Source organism: Macaca mulatta, chromosome 12 (assembly GCF_049350105.2).
Source record: "Macaca mulatta isolate MMU2019108-1 chromosome 12, T2T-MMU8v2.0, whole genome shotgun sequence".
In the NCBI taxonomy this organism is placed as follows: Eukaryota; Metazoa; Chordata; class Mammalia; order Primates; family Cercopithecidae; genus Macaca; species Macaca mulatta.
Genome location: NC_133417.1, coordinates 91,867,559 through 91,887,837, shown reverse-complemented (window position 1 = coordinate 91,887,837; position 20,279 = coordinate 91,867,559).

The window sequence follows — 20,279 nt, the reverse complement described above, 5'->3', positions numbered from 1 at the left end:
CCCAACTACTTTAAAAATTTTTTTCTGGCCAGGTGTGGTGGCTCACACCTCTAATCCCAGCACTTTGGGAGGCTGAGGTGGGCGGATTACAAAGTCATGAATTCAAGATCAGCCTGGCCAATACTGTGAAACCCCGTCTCTACTAAAATAACAATAATAATTATTATTATTATATATTATAATATATATAATATATATAAATATAATAATAATATAATATAATAATAATAATTATTATTATTAGCTGGGCTTGGTGGCAGGCGCCTCTTGTCCCAGCTACTTGGGTTAAGGCAGGAGAATGGCTTAAACCCAGTAGGCGGAGGTTGCAGTGAGCCAGGATTGCGCCACTGCACTCTAGCCTGGGTGACAGAGTGATATTCCATAATAAAAAACATAAATAGAAGGTCTTTTACATTCTGGATCCAATCATCCCCTCTACAGAAATCAAAACTAGATATTATGGGTATGGCTTAGACAAGAAACTGGAATAAGTGGATGCATTCTCCAAGAATGGGCTTTAGGCCTATAGCTAAAAGATTGCAAAGTCACGATGGGTGCCGTGGCTCACACCTATCATTCCAGCACTTTTGGAGCCTGAGGTGGATGGATCACTTGAGTCCAGGAATTCAAGACCAGCCTGGGCAACATGAAAAAACCCCATCTCTACAAATTATACAAAAAAAATGCACCTGTAGTCCAATCTACTTGGGAGGCTGAGGTGAGAGGATCATTCCAGCCCAGGAGGTTGAGGATGCATTCACCTGAGACTGCAACAGTCCACTCCACGCACTCCAGCCTGAGTGACAATGTGAGACTATCTCAAAAAAAAAAAAAAAAAAAAAAAAAAGATTGCAAAGTGAATATACTGTTGAATTTAAAATAAACTGTTTAGATATATATCAGATTTTATTATTTTCCACATTAACCCACTTCTTCGATAACTAAACATCTACGATTCCCTAACACATAAAATAAATATATTTAAGTTCCAAAAACATGGTAGAAGGCCAGGCGCAGTGGCTCATACCTGTACTCTCAGCACTTTGGGAAGCCAAGGTGGAAGGATTACTGGAGCCCAAGAATTTGAGACCGGCCTGGGCAATGCAGGAATATCCTGTCTCTACAAAACAATTTTTAAAAAATTAGCTGAGCATAGCGGCATGCACCTGAGGTCCCAGCTACATGGGAGGCTGAAGTGGGTGGATCATTTGAGCCCAGGAGTTTGAGACTGCAGTGAGCTATGACTATGCCATTGCACTCCAACCTGGGTGACAGAGTGAGATCCTGTCTCAAAAAAAAATGAATAAATAAAAAACAAAAATAGACAAACCATGGTAGAAAAAATGACTGATATGATAAAATACTGATAATACATTTAAGTGAAACAGAAGATTGAAACATAATATCTAGTACATTCACATGTTAGTAGAGTGTGCCTTTGTTACATATGACTAAATAGAAATCCAACAGGAGTATACTACAAAATCCTAACAATTCCTCCCAGATATGAACTGACAGATAATTTTATTTTCTTCCTTTTGCTTTCTTAGGATTTTCCAAATCTTCTAAAACTAAGGTTACTTTTATTTCTTCCTTTTTTTTTTTTTTTTGAAACAGAATCTCACTCACTGTCACCCAGGCTGGAATGCAGTGGTACAATCTTAGCTCACTGCACCCTCTGCCTCCCAGGCTCATGCAATTCTCCTGCCTCAACCTCCCAAGAAGCTGGGATTACAGGCGTGCACCACCATGCCCAGCTAATTTTTGCATTTTTACTAGTGACAAGGTTTCACCATGTTGGCCAGGCTAGTCTTGAACTCCTAGCCTCTAGTGATCGGCCCTCCTCAGCCTCCCAAAGTGCTGTGAATACAGACGTGAGCCACTGAGTCTGGCCTAAGAATTATTTATATAATCAGAAAAAAATATTGCTTAAGTTTTTGTTAGTCTTTCAAACTTTTCTTGCGGAAATGCTACTAAATGGATAATCAAAATATGATTGTGGGCCAGGTGCGGTGGCTCACGCCTGTAATCCCAACACTTTGGGAGGCCTAGGTGGGCGGACAGTGAGGTCAGGAGTTCCAGACCAGTCTGACCAACACAGTGAAACCCCGTCTCTATTAAAAATATAAAAATTAGCCAGGAGTGCTGGCACGCGCCTATAATCCCAGCTACTTTAGGAGGGTGAGGCAGGAGAATTGCTTGAACCCGGGAGGTGGAGGTTGCAGTGAGCCAAAATCTCGCCACTGCATTCCAGCCTGGGCAACAGAGCAAGACTCCACCTCAAAATAATAATAATAAAATGATCGTAACAGAAAAGGCCTTTGGTGCTACCTAAGCACATGGAGGTCACCTGTGAGACAAAAACTCAGTTTCTATAGAGAATAGACAGCAGTGACACAGAATAATCCTGGGAATGACTGAATTTCCTCTGCAGGATAAAACACGGGAGTGCACAGCAACCCTGTCACCCAGGGGTGGGGGACACCAGAAGACGCACCAAGGAGGAAGGGAGGCAGGGCAGAGCTAGGGGAAAGCTCTGGAAAGATCAGAGCCTGGGTTGATCCTGTTCAGATTTCTGAGTTCTTTCTGCTTATCCTCTATCAAGCTGCTCACACTGTCTCCTTTTCTCAGACCCTAGGGCCTAGGTGACAAAATGTTATTTAATGAGACACCAAGGTAAAAATTATAATATTATTACCCATTCTTATTATAATAGCTAGAAATTTGCTACATACCAAGGTTGTGGGTACCTACTGACAGTTAGCAATCATCAGTTTTGCTGTCATGTGGTTACTTATTGAAAACTTAGCCAGCTTGGGAATATTGCTACAAATGATCTAGAAAGAGAGTAAAGAGAGGATGGGCAGTGATAAAACTGAGGCAGGCACTGGGAGGGTGCTCTGAGCTCTGCTGGTGCCATACATGCTTTGCAACAGGAGAAAGGCAGCAGGGGATGATTGGGAACTAGACTGGTTTCCCTGTTTCTCCACTCCATGCAATAAAAGGAGTAAAATTATTTACAGCATTAGTTTTATTAATGAAATGAGAGCTACACACAGCTCTTGTTATGTTCTGGGTACTGTTTGAAATGTGTATTAAATTATGTAAGTTCCATCATTATAACAGATGAGATAAATGAGGCCCAAGGAGGTTTTTAAACACCTACATGACAGAGCTGAAATTTGAAACAGACATCCTGGTGCCAGAATTCATCCTTCTAAATGCCATAATGTATCATTTCTCACATGACCTGAAGGATTAGGTACAACCTAATTAAATGTGATCCAGTAAGTAATTTTCATGACTTAATTGAATATAGGTATTATAAATATGAAAAACATTATTTGTTATTATAAACAATGTTAATTAAATGATTGTCTACATTCCACCAATTTGATGGGGGATTCGTTCACAGAATGTTATGGTTTCCCATGTCTAATCATGTTTCAAAAAAAAGGCATCACTTAATTAGTTGTAGAAAAACAGTTAAACAGAAGGTTACACTGACAATTTTTTAAAATTAACACATGGTAAATTACTGGAACGTTTTAATCTGTGCTATGACATACTATGTATGGTATGTGGACATACCATGAGGTATATAATAAATGGTTTAAATTACTAAGGAAATAAAATGAAACAAAGTTTACTTTTATATTGAGTGATATGTCAATGTGTATTACAGTATAGGTTGCTATTCAGCAGTATACATTTTATATATTTGATAATATTTTGAAAATTACTTCTGCATTCTCTCACCGAGGCTATTGCTTTATCTGCGTTCTTGCTTTAGGAAAAGGTCTCCAAACTGATCTCATTGTCTAGGTCCAAAGTTTGTCTTTCATGTAGTGCATGGCCCATGAAAATTCAGGCTCTAGGATATTAGGTACCAATGAGACAACTTTAAAAAAAATTGTTATTTTGACCCCTCGGATATTTGTCAGTTTTCCGACAGCTCAGTCATGCATAACAAATGATGTGGGGTTTTTTTTCATATTTTAGCATATATTTAAAAATTGTTGTTGAGCTATGCGGTGTTCTTATGCATAGACTGCCTGAGATTTTGTTGTAGGTTAAGGTTCCCTACATCTCTTCGAGGGGAATATATGTTACATTTGGATGACACTTACCTGTTCATTAGTCATTTTTCTTTTTAATTAATCAGAAATTAATTGGATACTTACTATGCTTAAGGCACTTCACTAGATAATATACACCATAAAGATAAAATGCATTTAATTATCTGGCAGTTTAATGAAAGATGCAAAGCAAAAATGGTGCAATAGTATCTAAGTGGCTTGACCAGAATGGTTTCTTTTTGCTTGTCAATTCTCTTTATTTCAGGGCCTATCTCAAAACTCTGTTCCTAGGTCCCTCTCCACTGTGAACCTTTAGCTCTTTAAAATTTACTGGTTTTATCACAGTCACATTTTCCTATCACCTATTCTCAATTATAACCATTCTGTTCCCTATTCATCAGGCTCTTCTTTTCCAGGTGTTGCTTATCTCAGCCATGTATGAAGTCATTGAAATTTAGATGGAAATAACTGGTAGAACTCTTCTCCCAGGAGACATTTTGTAGGACCAGGGAGAGCTTTCTTCTTGACTCTCTGAAGTTTCGCTGAAAAATCAACTCACAAAAGGCAGTTTAATTGGAGAAAAGGCATACAAATTTATGTTAACATGTATCCGTAAGAATCTTCATAATAAAGACCCAAAGATAGAGAGGAAATTGTTCATTTTTTATGCTTAGGTTTAACAAAATATGGACAGGCATATACAAATATGACTGGACAAAAAAAGTATAATCTAATGCTAACAGCCTGGGTGGGGAAACCCAGCAAGACCTGTCTGTCTAAATGTATGTCCTTGTGTGCATACATTTCTTTCTTCTGGGCATGGGAGGGGAGCCCCCCAAAATTTCTTTACAGAAAAGGAACTGTCCACCAAGTGAGACGCTAATTTATAGACTGCATCCATGCGAAATTCGGGGTATGTGAAAGTCTGGCTGTGCATCTTTCCTAATCCCAGGTGGTTGACCTGACCCTCCAGGTTGTACACTACTTACTGGTTTTCTAGAGAAAGTAAAAAGCATTAAATTGATATTGTCTGAAGGGTAGCCATTCACACGCATGCCTGATTTCTCCTTAGATTTCCAAGTAACTCCACACCCTTTTCTCACTAACCTCAATAACCTTGCCAGCACTGTTGGTAAGAGAAAGAAAACCATTCCAGATTTTTGTTCCTGTTCTAAGATACGGGTTATGTTGTAAGAATACCAGCACTTAATTTGCAAATGAAAATTATTCTCTGTCAAGGTTTTATTAGAAAATAAAAATAAATAAAATGCAGAGATATTAAGAATGGCCTGCCTACCATACATTACTTTGCTTAAAGTTTTTTTTGTTTTGTTTTTGTTTTTGTTTTGTTTTGTTTTGTGAAGCAGAGTCTCACTCTGTCGCCCAGGCTGGAGTGCAGTGGCGCGATCTCGGCGCACTGCAAGCTCTGCCTCCCGGGTTCACATCATTCTCCTGCCTCAGCCTCCCAAGTAGCTGGGACTACAGGCGCCCACCACCACGATCGGCTAATTTTTTGTATTTTTAGTAGCGATGGGGTTTCACTGTTAGCCAGGATGGTCTCTGATCTCCTGACCTGATGATCCGCCCGCCTCGGCCTCCCAAAGTACTGAGATTACAGGCGTGAGCCACCGCACCTGGCCTGCTTAAAGTTTTTTAATTTGCGCATTTAACATTTTCCTTTATTCCTAACCAGAGTCCTGAAAGGAATTCTGATAATTTTTATTATAGGAACCTGGGATATAACATAACTTCCATAAAAATGATATAATATGCTATGCAACCTCAAGCATGTCCTTTTTTTCCCCACTATTTAGTTTCAGCAAATTATGGAATTCCTCTAAGCATCAGTTTCTTTATGCTTAAGATGCTGTGAGAAAGAAAAAATGCCAGAATGAATGTAAATCAGGCTACCACTGGGGTGCCTGATTTGAGAGTAAGGAACAGCACCAGCAAGTGGTGCTCAGGTGGTACGTGGGCCATCTTTTTCACTCTCCAGTGGAAACCAAGGGCAGAGCCTGGCAAGTGGGACTTTGGGGATCTGACTGTCATGGACAACAATCAATCACAATGAATGCTTCCCCAACACAGAAGCAGGCCATGAGCAAAGAACTTCTAAAGAAGATACTGTGTCCGGAATTTGTGGGTTCTTGGTCTTGTTGACTTCAAGAATGAAACCAAGAACCCTCACGGTGAGCGTTATAGTTCTTAAAGATGGAGTGTCAGGAATTTGTTCCTTCCGATGTTCGGACATGTCAGGAGTTTCTTCCTTCCGGTGGGTTCGTGGTCTGCTGACTTCAGGAGTGAAGCTGCACACCTTCACCGCCAGAGTTACAGTTCACAAAGGCAGTATGTCCGGAGTTGTTACTTCCTGCCCGTGGGTTCCTGGTATGCTGACTTCAGGAATGAAGATGCAGACCTTCCCTGTGAGTATTACAGCTCATAAACGCAGCGCAGACCCAAAGAGTGAGTAGCAGCAAGATTTATTGCCAAGATGTAAAGAACAAAGCTTCTACAACATGGAAGCGGATCCCATCAGGTTGCCGCTGCTGGCTCAGGCAGCCTGCTTTTATTCCCTTCTCTGGCCCCACCCACATCCTGCTGATTGCTCCATTTTACAGAGAGCTGATTGGTCCATTTTACAGAGAGCTGATTGGTGCATTTACAAACCTTTAGCTAGACACAGAGTGCTGATTGGTGTGTTTACAATCTTTTAGCTAAATAGAAAAGTTCTCCAAGTCCCTACCCATCCCAGAAGCCCAGTTGGCTTCACCATTCACTGTTACTTGCAGAGGGACTTTGCCACACCTAGCCTGAGCACTCTGGCAGCCCAGAGGGAGCTGGCCCTCATAGCACAGCAGCAGGCTGAAGGGCTCCTCCAGCGTGGCCAGAGTGGAGGCTGAGACTGAGGAGGCATCCAGAGCAAGAGAGGGCTCCTAGCATGTTGTCACCTCTCAATACTTTAGGAAAAAGTAGGTTGGCCCTAGAAAGTAAGTTATGAGGCAAGAAAGAATGAAAAGCTAAGAATATACAAACACTTTGGTAAATCTAAACAAACACTGACTGAATAAAACAATAATAAAGTCCAATTTGTGGGATTAAAATAAATTAGAAATAAAATATTGGATAATCATAGCATATTATTTAGAAGAACGACTATAGCTAAAACATTTTTAAATTGTTCAACTTGGGGGAAGAATGATGAAAATGTCTATTAAATGTATAGCTTATTAAGTAAAATTTGCATATTAAAATTTCCAGAGTAATCTCTAGGGGTTTAGAAAAGGAACACGTGTTCAGAACTGGTAGAAAGGAGAAGACAGAATGGTGGAAAATCTTAGTCTTCCACAAGGGGCAATAAAAGTAAAAGAGAAAAAGGAAAGATGGAAAAAGCAGGGCAATGAAAATCAAAACCACAATGATCCTCTCACTCCAGTTAAAATGGCTATCAAAAAGACAGAAAACAAAATGCTAGCAAGGATGTGGGTAAAAATGTAAATTAGTACAGCCATTAGGGAAAATAGTATGGAGGTTCCTCAGAAAACTAAAATTAGAATTACTATATGATCCAGCAATACCATTTATAGATATATATCCAAAAGAAAGGAAATCAGTATATCAAAGAGATATCTGCACTCCCAAGCTTATTGCAGCACTATAGCCAGGATAGGAAAGTGTCCATCAGCTAACGAATGGATAAAGAAAATGTAGCATATATAAACAGTGGAATATTATTCAGCCATAAAAAATAAAACTCTGTCATTTGCTGCAACATGGATGGGATGGGAGGACATTAAGTGTAATAAGCCAGGCACAGGAAAACAAAACTCACATATTTTTCCTCACATGTGGGAGCAAAAATCAATTGATCTCAGGAAAGTAGAGAGTTTAGAATGATAGTCACCAGATGCTGGAAAGGGTGGTGGGGGAATTGGCAATAAATGGATACAGGTTGGTTAATGAGTACAAAAGACAGCTAGACAGAGGAATAAGATCTAGTTCTCAATAGCACTATAGGGCAGCTAGAGTTAACGATAATTCATTGTATATTTTAGAATAATTAGAAGAGTAGATTTAGAATGTTTCCAACACAAAGTAATAATAAATGTTTGAGGTGACAAATATCCCAATTACCCAGATTTGATCATCACATATTGTATGCTTGTATCAAAATATCACATGTACCCCATAAATATGTACAACTGTTACGTATGCATTAAAATTAGAAACATAAAAAACTGTGAGATCACTAACAGGATATAACATAATTAAATCATAAATCATGTGATAAAAAATAATCAGAAGTTTTTCTGGAAAAAAAATAAGTCAAAGCTACAGCACAGGTGATAAACCTATAGGGAACAAACAAAGAATATAATCAGCACTGAGAGTCATCTTCCTGTTACCTAGATTTTAGATTTACACATTTTTGTATTTTTAATCACCCTTTCTACCATAACCTCGAGTCTGACTTTTTAATAACCATAGAGACGCCAAAAATTCACTGCCACATTGTTTTCCCTTCTCTCAGCCACCCCCTTTCTCCAGAAAGAGTTTTCTTTACCCAATTGAATAAAAATTTCCACTACGAGTGTAAGATGTGGAGTATGAAAGAAGGGAAAATGAAACCAATTTTAAAACTCAAGGCAAAACTAATAGGAGAGAAATCTTGAGGGGAAATCAGTTAATGAAATGCTGTAATTTTACATTTGAAGAACAAGGGAAATTATGACGTTATTAAACTAAGACTCTAAACTTTTTGTTTGTCATCAAAAAGTTGTTTTACAATCTTAGTTATTAAAAAATATTTTTATTTTAGATAAAACTATATACATAAAGGAAATAAATTGAGAAAAAATTTTAAACTACAGTGATAGAACCAATGATACACCTCCATTAGAAATCTGTTATTGTTCATTATCCTGTAAGAGAAGACCAGAGACACACACCATTTCTTTGGTCCCCTCTGAATCTAACTCTTGCATAAAGGGTACATCCAAATTACTGAAGATGAAATAATTTGGTTCCGTTAGATACCTTGTAGATGCAGGATCAACATTTGCTGTAAATAAAGAGATATAATTGGGACAGCTCTTCCTATTTGCACAAGACGTAAAGGTGTATGCCTAGTATAACCTGCTTACAGGGAAAAAGAGAAAGGAAGAAAAAGAAATATCTAAATCATGCTCACTACCTGGCTGAGGGGATCATTCATACCTTAAACCTCAGCATCACGCATATACCCATGTAACAAACTTGCACATGTATGCCCTGAACCTAAAATGAAAGTTGAAATAAACATAAATAAGGAAAAAATAAATATATAAATAAATAATCTAAATCAGCCCACTTCACACTTGGGGTGACAGAGTAGTCTTTCTGATGAGGGTTTTTGTTTTTCTTTCCCCCCCCAAAATTACATCTTTACTGTTGGTTTTTCTTCTGACATAACTAAAAGTCAAGGTTTAATGTTTAGCCCTACATTCCTGAGGAGAAACTTTGCTTGCAGAATAAGTGACTTTACTCTTCTTAGTGGTGTTTATCATACCCTTCTTCAACAGGCCTTCCAGGTATTCATGCCTTACTAGTAAATCCTTGAGGACAAAGACAATGCTCATCTTGTTCAGAGCTAATGTTACTAATAGTTACTAATACTAAAGATAAATTTATGTCTTAAAATATAGATGGATACATTGCAACAACTACGTGTTGAAAGCAGGGAGGAATTTTTATCCTCATCTAACTGAGAAACAGTCTGAGAGAGACTAAGCTCTCCAGAGGGTAAGATGGCTAACAAGGGGAGGAACCAGGACTACAACAGCACTCTGTGCATACCATTCCATGTTTTCACCTCTCTCGAGGCCAAGTATAGATGCTCGTACTAACAGAGAAATAAATGCTGTTCATAATAATACAACTCCACAAAATACTAACGAAAAACTAAGTCATTTGTAAAAAAAAAAATCAATTGCATTTCTTTCCTTTTTTCCGAATGATTTCTAAAATTAAATTTCTCAACTAGGTAGACTGATTTGAAACTTGCAAGGCATTGCCCAACACTGAGTAATCCTATACAAAATATGGACCCACGAAGTACTTCAGCTCAAGCTGTTTTGTCTTCCAGTTTTCTCACCCTTACTTCAGTAGCAGACAAGATGCATGTCAAACAATGACAAAATAATTTTGAATTTTCCACAGCACTTTAACAAATCACCTCACTCACTCTAAACTGTCACACCCTATAAATGCAAATGCCACATTTATCTTAAGGGTGCAGAATGTCTGAAAGATAGTAAAGGTCCCTCAGCATTTCTCTCATGGTAGGAAACTGTAAAATTCCACAGGCACACTATACAATGCAGCTCTTATTTAGAAAAGGAAGACAAACCAAGGGCATAAGACAATATATTATTTGTTTTCAGTGTTTCTTACACTCAAATTATTTTACTTCAGACTACAAGAAGCAAAGAGAGATAACCCCAAATAAAGCTCCTCCTAAACTTCAAAACTCCGCTAAGGGTTTGAAGACAGATGTAGGATGTCTGCCAGCTTTGATAAGAAACTGTAAAAGAAAGGACAGAACCTTAGGAAGTGGAAAGATACACAGAAGTGTATTTATTACTCGACCGAGTAAAATTATGATAAAGAAGAGTTGTACCATTTGTGTGCAGAGAAAGCTAAAATTTTAAATATGGACCATATATTTTTGTCATAGCTGCAATCTGAATTTTAATAACAGAACAAGAAAGTATTCTTTTTAAGATTTTCATCAAATTTGAAGTTATAAACCTTACTTTGATTGATTTTACTCTTTGATAACCATTGAACTAGTAAGTCATGTGTGGAAAATGCTATAAAAATTATACTGGAGGCTTTCTTTCATTAAAATAAAACATTTTTAGACTTTTTTATTTACTTGTTTATATATTTATTTATTAAATTTGAGATGGAGTTTTGCTCTTGTTGCCTCGGCTGGAGTGCAATGGCACGATCTCGGCTCACCACACCTCCGCCTCCTGGGTTCAAGTGATTCTCCTGCCTCAGCCGCCGAGTAGCTGGGATTACAGGCATGCGCCACCACCCCTGGCTAATTTTGTGTTTTTAGTAGAGATGGGGTTTCTCCATGTTGGTCAGGCTGGTCTCGAACTCCCGACCTCAGGTGATCTGCCCACCTCGGACATGTTTAAATATACTTCTCTCTGGGGATTATGTCAAGTGTACACTTGAAAGCCTGCTTCTCTTTGATGAGAGCTAGAGGTAACTCATAATCTAATTGTCATGAGTTTTTATAATTGATTCCCATTCTCTTCATTAACTAAAAATATTTATTGAACAACTACTGTGAGCTATGCATCATGATTGTGATATAAATTTGAATAAAAAACCTCCCACTAATACTCTCTGTAATTGAAGCTTTCTTCTTCAGCATCTGCTGCAGCACTGAATTCCTGCTACATGTCACTCTTTATTCATAAGTCAGTAGAGATGAAAGCAGCAGGATATATTTATCCAGAGAGTCTGTAATTATTTAAAGCTACAGTGGCTTTCTTTCAAACATCACTATAACTTATCTAGGGCAGCAACCTAAAACAATGTCAAAGTTTCTCTGTTCCCCATTTCATTTTCATAGACAATGAATAATTCATACTTCTAAACTCAATTAAACTATAACCTTGTGAATTTTCTACTTGTTCATATTGGAAAAATTGTACATAATTTTTCTTTCATTACAGAGTAATATATTTGCTTGCATTGTTTTCTTTATAATAAAATAGATCATACTTTGATAACTTCCTTGAACTTTATAAATATCAAAGTTTTTATGAACATAAGATTTATGTATTATTATTGCGTTAGAGAGCAAAGCAAATGCTAACACGTTATCAAATACAGATACATCAAAAATTTAGATTTTTTATTATAATTTTATAGCACAATTTTAGTACATAAATTTAAATCATACTAAACTTTTAAGAGCAAGTTATTTACATAGATTGATCTAGTTGATTTTCCAGAATTTGAACCATTTATTCATTTAAATTATTAAATCAGTTTCTCTACTACAAACAGTATAAAATCTCATTCCAACTTAAAAGTTTTAAAACATTGATCTATCAGGTTATTAGTTTACTACCATGGAAACACATTTTAATATTAATTTATCCTCATTATATGTATTTAAAAGTTTTAAGCTAAACAACAAAATCATAAGACAAGTAGAGTACATGTCAGTATTACAATTTAACTTTATTTTTAAGCAGCATATAATGAAAATATACAAATAGTAGACTTTTCAATAAGAAAAGCTTTGGGATCAGTGAGACCAATAAAAGGGTTTTTTTTATCATTTGATTCACATTGTCCTGAGCTCATTTTTTAAACTATCAGAAAAGAGATTTGGTATATTTTGGTTTGCAATAGCATATTGCAAATAGCACATTAATGTGCATTTGCACATTAAAAGGCAAGGTTGTGAGGCGAGTTTTTTCCCAGGCTACATAAATGACATACTTGGTCAAACCAATCTCCTGGACCCTATGTAAATCAGACACCGCCTCCTCCAGCTTCCTAATGTAACTGGCTGTTCACACCTCCCGCCCCCACACCTAGGGTTCCCTCTCTGTGCTTGGAGCCCACTTCCTTCTGTCTCTGTAAAGAGGAGCTACTTCCCTCTTTCTTGCCTATGAAACACACTAATATATAATTAAATTGTATATTTCAAAGTATTTTGAAGCATACAAATGACTATACATTTATAAATAGTAATTTGACAAAATGTTTTACATATAACTAATTGAAAACATACCATTTTTGAGATAATTCTTTTATGTGAATCTAGTTAATTAGCTCATTTTCTCTTTTAAACATATATAATGTATAATGTCTTAAGAATGTCTGACTCCTTCCAACTTGTGAACTTTTTTTTTTTTTTTTTTTTTTTTTTTTTTGAGACAGGGTCTTGTTCTGTTGCCCAGGTTGGAGTGCAGTGGCGATCTCGGTTCCCTGCAACCTCCACCTCGCGAGTTCAAGCGATTTTCCTGTCAGCCTCCTGAATAACTGGGATTACAGGCACCCACCACCACACCCGGCTGATTTTTGTATTTTTAGTAGAGACGGGGTTTCACCATGTTGGCCAAGCTGGTCTCAAACTCTTGATCTCAAGTGATCCACCCGCCTCGGCCTCCCAAAATGCTGGGATTACAGGCGTGAACCACCACGCCCTGCCCTCAACTTGTAAAATTCTTAAATGCAGGAACTGTATTTTATTAATCTTTGAATCAATATTATCTAGCACCATGGCTAGTTCATTATATATGCTTCATAATTACCTCTTAAAAAATCTTAAAATTGAGAGATGAGTTGAGGGTCTAAAATGTTCAGTTAAAAGATAATACACCAAACTCCTGACAAATCTTTTACATACTACCCCAAATTTGAAGATGTGTTTTTCTAAACATCATTATGTTCCATGTTTTTATCATCTATTTCTTAAATTATTGTAACAATTTGTTTCTTTCACCTTGCTTTTAATACTGCAGAAGTTTAGTAACATAATCTTTCACACTGCTCTCAACTTTTCATTTCTTTGCTCAAGAACCTGTAGTAGTAACCTTTGGCTTTTATGATAAAGTGTTTACTCCATACCCTAGCATTCAAACTCCTCTATCAAGAACCCCCTATTTCAAATTTTCCAATTTTAGCTCATTTTAAAACATAGCCATTATACTTCATTCATATTTACTTTCATATATATACACATAAAATCTTCATATTGCTAATCTGCTTTGTGAGTCTCACCTCCTTACCAAGACAGGTCTATCCAAAAATGTACCCTCACTACTTTCTGCCATTGCAATACTCAGGTTCCAGGTACATAGGTCTACTAAACAACAAACATCTGGAAATTATGATTTCTTGCCTTGTATCAGTTCAGTTCAAATATTTAGGAGGCCCCAATATTTCAAGGATAGTCATTGGGTTCTACAGAATATGCAAAAATAAGTAAAAGACAACTGTAGCAGTTAAAGCCTACTTACAATATAATAGACACACTCACACATAATATTTTAATGAAAAGGTAAATTGTAGTACAAATAAAAATCAAAAAAGCTACATAGAATAATAATCAGTAGTATAACATGAACAATAAGAGCAGTCAATAATTTTTAAAGTTTGCTCAGTGAGCCATCAACATCAGAAACACTTGGTGTGCTTATTAAAATTCAGATTCTAAGACCCCAGTAACACCTACTGGAGATGGGTTGCCATGAAATCTGTTTTCTGTTTCTTTCTTTGTTTCCTCAAGCCCTTTAGATGATTTTGATATGCACTACAATTTGAAAATCACTTGCTTAAACTTTGTAATCAGACAGAGCTAGGCTTGAAAATTTATGATTTATTATAAAACTGTTGGACACACAACCAGTGGGTTCAATCACTTGGTGACTGACAGTCCAGTGACCACAACCAGGGTGGATTTAACAAGGGGATTCTATTACTTGTAAGGAGGATGCCCAAGATAGTTCCTAAAGCAGTGCCTCACAATGGTGAACATAGGGTTGGTTTTTTGGGTTTTTTTTTTTTTTTGGTTTTTTGTTTGTTTGTTGGAGATGGAGTCTCGATCTGTCGCCCAGGCTGAAGTGCAGTGGCGCAATCTCGGCTCACTGCAAGCTCCACCTCCCAGGTTCATGCCATTCTCCTGCCTCAGCCTCCCGAGTAGCTGGGACTACAGGTGCCCACCACCACACCTGGCTAATTTTGTGTGTGTGTGTTTTTAGTGGAGACAGGGTTTCACCGTGTTAGCCAGGATGGTCTTGATCTCCTGACCTCGTGATCCACCTGCCTCGGCCTCCCAAAGTGCTGGGATTACAGGCGTGAGCCACCATGCTGGGCCAACATAAGATTTTTAATTGGGCTGTTTTGCTGAGTCATTGTATGTAGATGTGGAGTAAAGGCAGTGCAGGTGCACTGCTCTGCTTCTACATATGTCATTATGTATAGAAAATGGCAGATAAACTCCTCCCTGGACAGGAATTTTCGTGTGATAATAAGGGGAGTTCGCTAAAGTAGATCTCCAACTCATGCATCTCTGACTTGAACCTGTTTTTGTTTTTCTGGGGCTGAGCTTCTTCCTGGAACTTTGTGAAACAAGAACTCAAGGTGCAACAATTACAAGTGGGTACTTTTTCATAGTGCATACCCAACAGCCCGGGGACCCTGAGTTATGAAATCTTAGGAAAACCATTTAGATTCTTTTAAAACGTTTCCACTACCAGGCACGCAAGGGTTCATCCCTGTAATCCCAGTACTTTGGGAGGCTGATGCGGGAGTAGCCCTTGAGGCCAGGAGTTTAAGACCAACCTGGGCAAAATAGTGAGACTCTGTCTCTACTAAAAATAAAAAATTATAAAATTAGTCAGGCATGGTGACATGTGCCTGCAGTCCCAGCTGTCCAACAAGCAGAGGAAGGAGGACTGCTAGAGCCCAGGAGTTTGAGCCTGCAGTGAGCTATGATGGTGCCAGTGCACTTTAAACTGATTGGCAGAGAAATATATATAATTTTTGTCTCAAAAAAATTGCTTCATCAACTGTTAAATGGAAATAATAATATTTACCTCATAGTGTAGATTAAATAAAATAAGCATGTTAAGTACTGAGCACAGTACCTAGCATATGGTATTGGAATATTAATAGTAATAATTAGAATTATTAACCATGATACACTGACTACAAATGGGATTGGCAATCACAAAGGGTTCCTGCAGGAGGTGGAAATTGAGCTGCAGACCCTTTTGTTTTTTTTGAGATGGAGTCTCGCTCTGTTGCCCAGGTTGGAGTGCAGTGGCATGATCTTAGCTGACTGTAACCTCCGCCTCCCGGGTTCAAGCCATTCTCCTGCCTCAGCCTCCTGAGTAGCTGGGTCTACAGGGGTGTGCCACCACCCCTGGCTACTTTTTGTATTTTTAGTAGACATGGGATTTCACCATGTTGCTCAGGCTGGTCTCGAACTCCCGACCTTGTGATCTGCCTGCTTTGGCCTCCCAAAGTGCTGGGATTACAGGCGTATGCCACCGCACCAGGCCTGAGCTGGACCTTTAAGAACAACAATTCTGGCTGGGCGCAGTGGCTCACGCCGGTAATGCCAGCACTTTGGGAGACCAAGGCAGGCAGATCACCCAAGGTCAAGGGTGAGTTCGAGACCAGCCATGACCAACATGAAACCCCATCTCTACCAAAAATGCAAAAATTAGCTAGGTGTGGCGGTACAGGCCTGTAATCACAGCTACTCGGGAGACTGAGGCAGGAGAATTGCTTGAACCCGGGAGGCAGAAGTTGCAGTGAGCTGAGCTCGCACCATTGCACTCCAGCCTGGGCAACAAGAGTGAAACTCTGTCTCAAAAAAAAAAAAAAAAAAAAAAAAAATTCTTTTATTTAGCTTCCAAATGTCATCCACACAATGCTCTAAATCAATACTTTTTAAATGACTGGGTTAACCTAGTGCTTTGTGGGCTAATCAAAATTGTAGACTAAAAGAAGTCAATCACAAAGGGCCATATATTATAAGATACCAATTACATAAATGTCCAGAATAAGCAAATCTATAGAGACAGAAAGTAGGTTACTGTTTGCTGAGGGTTAGGGAGAAATCACAAGATTGGGGGATGATAGCTAAAAGGGTAGATTTCTTTTTGTGGTGATAAACATGTTTCTAAATTAAATGTTTACACAACTTTGTAAATAAACTAAAAATCATTAACTGTACACTTTAAATGGCTGAATTTTATAATATGAGGATTATATATCTCAGTAAAGATGTTACCCAAAAACCTATTCACTACAGGATCTTACTTTTCTTATTCTTTCTTGATTTGGACAGTGTTTCTGAGCAGGGACTCTCTACCTGCACAGAATGGAATTACTATAGAATGGCTCAAGGGAGAGAAAAGGACAACTAAGATGCGGAGAGACCATAGCTATTGCCCTTCTGCCTGGGAATTCTTTACCATTTCTGGGTATTGGCAGTTGCGATTCATCCACTCCAAATAAAACATCTTAAAATATTACAATATATTGGCCTGAAAAATATCTCCCTAAGAGAAGTGATATGTTAAGATTCTTTGAAGCATTTACATAATTTAAGAGTAATCAATGGGTCTAGAGCTTAAAAATATATAGTAAGATTGAAATAAATTGTGAGCTGGGAAAGTAAGAACCAGAATAAAAGTAAAATTTAATTCAAAGAATTTGTTCCATAGCTCTTAGGGCTTAAACTGCCTTCAGATGCATTGACTTTAAGCTGTTAAAAATCTTGAGTGACAGACTGGTAAGCTAATACCCAATGTGCTTATTTTGCAGCTGTAAAAGGAGATCACTTTTCACTTTTTAATATCTTAATTGTGGATTTTCTGTCATCTACTTGTATATATAAATTACGTGACTATTGCTAGAAACACAATCACGTAAATTCTCTGATTTCAAAGTTCAGTTTATTTCTTTTGATGATTTTTTTCCTTAGATTATATAATGTTCTATTTGGCTCCTAATGGTGCATGGTAATACACATAGACATATACAGAGACATACCCACATGTTTACATATTCTCAGTATTAAGTGAGAGAGACATTAATGAAAGCTTTGAGTTGTTATTACATAGTATAACTCTTGTGATATTCCTAGTGGACAAAGCATTGAGCAGAACAATTTTCTTGTCCACTGACTTAAGTGTAAGAATTCAGTGTTATTTTTGGGTAGTTGCGCAATTGCTAGTATCTGGCCAGACAGAAATAAATTAGGAAAGAGTGAGATTGAGAATTGGAGAGGAGGAGGAGGAGGAGGAGGAGGAGGAGGAGGAGGAGGAGAAGGAGGAGGAGAGGAAGAAGAAGAAGAAGAAGAAGAAGAAGAAGAAGAAGAAGAAGAAGAAGAAGAAGAAGAAGAAGAAGAGGAGGAGGAGGAGGAGGAGGAGGAGGAGGAGGAGGAGGAGGAGGAGGAAGAGGAAGAGGAAGAGGAAGAGGAAGAGGAAAAAGAGGAATAGGAGAAGGAAAGAAGGAAGAAGAAGAATTAGAGACAACTAAGCTTGGAAAGGAGTATGTGGATGGAATACTTGGAAAAAGTCCAAATCATAAAAATATTTGTACCCCATGTGGATTCTAACCAGAATACACTCTACTCCACATAAGAGGAGACTTAATAATCCAGATGTATGAGCTGAATGTGAATATGAGTCATACTCCTTCCACAGTTGGCTTGGGACTTCAGGCTTATAAACAAAGTTGTTATGGTAACAAGAATGATCATTGTACATGAGCTTAGTTAACTGTTGCTACTACTGAATGTCCAATTTGCCAGCAATAGTGGTCAAATGTGATACCCTAAGGGAACTAGCCAGCTACTTGACAACTGTTTAATTAAAGGGTGGCCTTTTTGTTGCCAAGGAAGCATTCCAAAAAAATATTACTTCCAATCCAGGTACTGGCCTCACATCTTAAATCAGTGATCTCATGTCCAAGGGCAATAATCTTATGGGATAATTTATAAACTTAGCTGTACTACCAGTTTGCAGACAAGACTTTTTGTAAAGTTGGGACATAACTTGCAGGATGTATTTTTCTCTCTGAGTTAATATATGCTTCTGTTTATACAAAAATGCACACATTTTAGTATGAAGGAGAAGGCATGCAAATGAAGCTCCAATCATTATATCTAAAGATCTTATAAATTGTTTGCTTTTTAGCTGAGGAATTGACTTTCCCATAAACTGTAGTACCTAAGGAAGATATGTGTATACCAATAAACACAATAAAACCTTCTCTGAATCAGAAACAGAGGCTGCCTATTGATAATTTTGATTTCCTCTTGTCTCTAGGTAAAAAGCTAAAAATCACAAGTATGCTATTGGTTGACCACATTGACACTGACTATCAAAGGTAAGCAGCATTTCTGCTACACAATCAGGACTGGGAAGAGTTATGATAGAACCCCAGAGGAATGCTATACAACAGCAGTCCCCAACATTTTTGGCATCAGGGACTGGAAGCTACCAAGCACTACATCGTATGAGAACCATGAACATTAGATCAGAATATACAAACCTCTCCTTCTTGGAAGCTTGCAATTAGAAGGGAGGAAAAACTTTTAAAGGTCAATAAAATTCTAACAGTAAAAATGCTAATAATAAATCAGCACTGGTAGCAGTATGCTCCCATAAATATTAGTACTGAATTCTCTACTGAGGAAGACAGTCTACTCATGGGTCTAATATAAACAATTTTTACTCTTTTGGAGAAAAAGCAATATTATTTGAATGATTTGACAGATAAGTGGCAAGTCCTTCACAGGTAAGTAAGATCAGAATCTTTGATGTTCATTTGAATTGAAAAAAATCCTCAAAAATGAAAAATAGGAAGGGGTTCTCTAAAAACACATTCCTACTATTGTGGCTTTTTGAGTAGATAATTGTGTTCAACCTAAACACTTGAGAAAATTGTTAGTTCTATTTCTCTGGTACAGTCACAATTGTGTTTGGGTTCAGCATAACACACCTAGGTAGTTGCTCTTCACAAAACAAGTTGTATGGATGAAGATCTGGGATGAGTATTTGATTTGCTACCCTGTGACAAAGATAAATTCCTTTGCATTCATCGCACCATGATACAGTTGTTTTGTTTACAGGGAAGATGGCAATGCAGGTTGGTAAGTGCACACTATGTACATTACCGAACCAAAACCGTTGTAGAACTGCTCATAGAACATTAACTACTAACTCTTGGTCATACATCAAGGACTATATAAATAATATATTACTTCTGGGTAAGACACCTTGCCCTTTCCTATTTTTTTTAAAGTGACGAAAAGCAGGATTCATGATTCGTGATTGAGCAGAAAAGTTATTCTTCCCACTCAAACACTAGATTATTTAATTGTACTTCCATCCAAATCGGTTCTTCTAATTGAAACATTTCCAGTTCAATCAACCTTTTCAAGTAAAAGGACAGACATCAGGGTCAAGGTGATGACATATCTGAATTCCCTGAATAATATCTTAAAATCTAGTTACATAAACATAAGCTGTCAATAAAAAAATACATTTTTATTCAATTAAACAGGAAGCCTGTCAGTTAACAAATGCAGGGCAAACACATGAAAACATACGAATTATTAGTTAATCATTCCAATACCCATTTATCATAATATCTCTAAAAACA